The sequence below is a fragment of the Caretta caretta genome, chromosome 14 (genome assembly GCF_965140235.1).
Source record: "Caretta caretta isolate rCarCar2 chromosome 14, rCarCar1.hap1, whole genome shotgun sequence".
Classification (NCBI taxonomy): domain Eukaryota; kingdom Metazoa; phylum Chordata; order Testudines; family Cheloniidae; genus Caretta; species Caretta caretta.
Window position 1 is genome coordinate 35,297,650 of NC_134219.1, and position 4,760 is coordinate 35,302,409.

The window sequence follows — 4,760 nt, forward strand, 5'->3', positions numbered from 1 at the left end:
GATTCTTCCATCCTAAGTGCAGGACCCTGCACTTATCCTTATTGAACCTCATCAGATTTCTTTTGGCCCAATCCTCCAATTTGTCTAGGTCCTTCTGTATCCTATCCCTCCCCTCCAGCGTATCTCCAGTATTCCTGTCAGCAAGTTAAGGAAGTATGGGCTGGATGAATGCACTATAAGGTGGGTAGAAAGCTGGCTAGATTGTCGGGCTCAACGGGTAGTGATCAATGGCTCCATGTCTAATTGGCAGCCGGTATCAAGTGGAGTGCCCCAAAGGTCGGTCCTGGGGCCGGTTTTGTTCAATATCTTCATAAATGATCTGGAGAATGGCGTGGATTGCACTCTCAGCAAATTTGCGGATGATACTAAACTGGGAGGAGTGGTAGATACGCTGGAGGGGAGGGATAGGATACAGAAGGACCTAGACAAATTGGAGGATTGGGCCAAAAGAAATCTGATGAGGTTCAATAAGGATAAGTGCAGGGTCCTGCACTTAGGATGGAAGAATCCAATGCACCGCTACAGACTAGGGACCGAATGGCTAGGCAGCAGTTCTGCGGAAAAGGACCTAGGGGTGACAGTGGACGAGAAGCTGGATATGAGTCAGCAGTGTGCCCTTGTTGCCAAGAAGGCCAATGGCATTTTGGGATGTATAAGTAGGGGCATAGCGAGCAGATTGAGGGACGTGATCGTTCCCCTCTATTCGACATTGGTGAGGCCTCATCTGGAGTATTGTGTCCAATTTTGGGCCCCACACTACAAGAAGGATGTGGATAAATTGGAGAGAGTCCAGCGAAGGGCAACAAAAATGATTAGGGGTCTAGAACACATGAGTTATGAGGAGAGGCTGAGGGAGCTGGGATTGTTTAGCCTGCAGAAGAGAAGAATGAGGGGGGATTTGATAGCGGCTTTCAACTACCTGAAAGGGGGTTCCAAAGAGGATGGCTCTAGACTGTTCTCAATGGTAGCAGATGACAGAACAAGGAGTAATGGTCTCAAGTTGCAGGGGGGGAGGTTTAGATTGGATATTAGGAAAAACTTTTTCACTAAGAGGTTGGTGAAACACTGGAATGCGTTACCTAGGGAGGTGGTAGAATCTCCTTCCTTAGAGGTTTTTAAGGTCAGGCTTGACAAAGCCCTGGCTGGGATGATTTAACTGGGAATTGGTCCTGCTTCGAGCAGGGGGTTGGACTAGATGACCTTCAGGGGTCCCTTCCAACCCTGATATTCTATGATTCTATGATTCTATGATAAACAATCCCAGCTCCCTCAGCCTCTCCTCATAAGTCATGTGTTCTAGACCCCTAATCATTTTTGTTGCCCTTCGCTGGACTCTCTCCAATTTATCCACATCCTTCTTGTAGTGTGGGGCCCAAAATTGGACACAGTACTCCAGATGAGGCCTCACCAATGTCGAATAGAGGGGAACGATCACGTCCTTCGATCTGCTCGCTATGCCCCTACATATACATCCCAAAATGCCATTGGCCTTCTTGGCAACAAGGGCACACTGCTGACTCATATCCAGCTTCTCATCCACTGTCACCCCTAGGTCCTTTTCCGCAGAACTGCTGCCTAGCCATTCGGCCCCTAGTCTGTAGCGGTGCATGGGATTCTTCCATCCTAAGTGCAGGACTCTGCACTTGTCCTTATTGAACCTCATCAGATTTCTTTTGGCCCAATCCTCCAATTTGTCTAGGTCCTTCTGTATCCTGTCCCTCCCCTCCAGCGAATCTACCACTCCTCCCAGTTTAGTATCATCCGCAAATTTGCTGAGAGTGCAATCTACACCATCCTCCAGATCATTTATGAAGGTATTGAACAAAACCGGCCCGAGGACCGACCCCTGGGGCACTCCACTTGGCACCGGCTGCCAACTAGACTTGGAGCCATTGATCACTACCTGGCTGAGCCCGACAATCTAGCCAGCTTTCTACCCACCTTATAGTGCATTCATCCAGCCCATACTTCCTTAACTTGCTGACAAGAATACTGTGGGAGACCGTGTCAAAAGCTTTGCTAAAGTCAAGAAACAATACATCCACTGCTTTCCCTTCATCCACAGAACCAGTAATCTCATCATAAAAGGCGATTAGATTAGTCAGGCATGACCTTCCCTTGGTGAATCCATGCTGGCTGTTCCTGATCACTTTCCTCTCATGCAAGTGCTTCAGGATTGATTCTTTGAGGACCTGCTCCATGATTTTTCCAGGGACTGAGGTGAGACTGACTGGCCTGTAGTTCCCAGGATCCTCCTTCTTCCCTTTTTTAAAGATTGGCACTACATTAGCCTTTTTCCAGTCATCCGGGACTTCCCCCGTTCGCCACGAGTTTTCAAAGATAATGGCCAATGGCTCTGCAATCACAGCCGCCAATTCCTTCAGCACTCTCGGATGCAACTCGTCCGGCCCCATGGACTTGTGCACGTCCAGCTTTTCTAAATAGTCCCTAACCACCTCTATCTCCACAGAGGGCTGGCCATCTCTTCCCCATTTTGTGATGCCCAGCGCAGCAGTCTGGGAGCTGACCTTGTTAGTGAAGACAGAGGCAAAAAAAGCATTGAGTACATTAGCTTTTTCCATATCCTCTGTCACTAGGTTGCCTCCCTCATTCAGTAAGGGGCCCACACTTTCCTTGGCTTTCTTCTTGTTGCCAACATACCTGAAGAAACCCTTCTTGTTACTCTTGACATCTCTTGCTACCTGCAGCTCCACGTGCGATTTGGCCCTCCTGATTTCATTCCTACATGCCCTAGCAATATTTTTATACTCTTCCCTGGTCATATGTCCAACCTTCCACTTCTTGTAAGCTTTTTTTTTATGTTTAAGATCCGCTAGGATTTCACCATTAAGCCAAGCTGGTCGCCTGCCATATTTACTATTCTTTCGACTCATCGGGATGGTTTGTCCCTGTAACCTCAACAGGGATTCCTTGAAATACAGCCAGCTCTCCTGGACTCCTTTCCCCTTCATGTTAGTCCCCCAGGGGATCCTGGCCATCCGTTCCCTGAGGGAGTCGAAGTCTGCTTTCCTGAAGTCCAGGGTCCGTATCCTGCTGCTTACCTTTCTTCCCTGCATCAGGATCCTGAACTCAACCAACTCATGGTCACTGCCTCCCAGATTCCCATCCACTTTTGCTTCCCCCACTAATTCTACCCGGTTTGTGAGCAGCAGGTCAAGAAAAGCGCCCCCCCTAGTTGGCTCCTCTAGCACTTGCGCCAGGAAATTGTCCCCTACGCTTTCCAAAAACTTCCTGGATTGTCTATGCACCGCTGTATTGCTCTCCCAGCAGATATCAGGAAAATTAAAGTCACCCATGAGAATCAAGGCATGCGATCTAGTAGCTTCCGTGAGCTGCCAGAAGAAAGCCTCATCTACCTCATCCCCCTGGTCCGGTGGTCTATAGCAGACTCCCACCACTACATCACTCTTGTTGCACACACTTCTAAACTTAATCCAGAGACACTCAGGTTTTTCTACAGTTTTGTACCAGAGCTCTGAGCAGTCATACTGCTCCCTTACATACAGTGCTACTCCCCCACCTTTTCTGCCCTGCCTGTCCTTCCTGAACAGTTTATAACCATCCATGACAGTACTCCAGTCATGTGAGTTATCCCACCAAGTCTCTGTTATTCCAATCACGTCATAGTTCCTTGACATCACCAGGACCTCCAGTTCTCCCTGCTTGTTTCCAAGGCTTTGTGCATTCGTATATAAGCACTTGAGATAACCTGCTGATCGCCCCTCATTCCCAGTATGAGGCAGGAGCCCTCCCCTCACAGACATTCCTGCCTGTGCTTCCTCCCGGTATCCCGCTTTTCCACTTACCTCAGGGCTTTGGTCTCCTTCCCCTGGTGAACCTAGTTTAAAGCCCTCCTCACTAGGTTAGCCAGCCTGCTGGCAAAGATGCTCTTCCCTCTCTTCGTAAGATGGAGCCCGTCTCTGCCCAGCACTCCTCCTTCATGGAACACCATCCCATGGTCAAAGAATCCAAAGCCTTCTCTCCGACACCACCTGCGTAGCCATTCGTTGACTTCGACGATTCGACGGTCCCTACCCAGGCCTTTTCCTTCCACGGGAAGGATGGATGAGAACACCACTTGCACCTCCAACTCCTTTATCCTTCTTCCCAGAGCCACGTAGTCCGCAGTGATCCGCTCAAGGTCATTCTTGGCAGTATCATTGGTGCCCACGTGGAGAAGCAGGAAGGGGTAGCGATCCGAGGGCTTGATGAGTCTCGGCAGTCTCTCCGTCACATCGCGAATCCTAGCCCCTGGCAAGCAGCAGACTTCTCGGTTTTCCCGGTCAGGGCGGCAGATAGATGACTCAGTCCCCCGGAGGAGAGAGTCCCCGACCACCACCACCCGCCTTCTCCTCTTGGGAGTGGTGGTCGTGGAACCCCCAACCTCAGGACATCCCATCTCATGCCTTCCAACCAGCGGAGTCTCCTTCTGCTTTGTCGCCCCAGACATATCATCTGGTCCACTCTCCGCAACGGTACCTGTGGAGAGAACATGAAAGTAGTTAGTTACCTGTGTCTGTGTTACTGGAACCCGGACATTCCGCTTACCTCTTCTGGAGGTCACATGTTGCCAAGCTTCTTCACTGGCCTCTTGACTCCTCTTTGCAACTTGCTCTATATCTTTAGAGCTTTGTGCCCCTAGAAGCATATCCTGAGTTTTTGATACGGTCTTCCCAGTATTCTTGCCAGCAAGTTAAAGAAGTATGGGTTGGATGAATGGACTGTAAGGTGGATAGAAA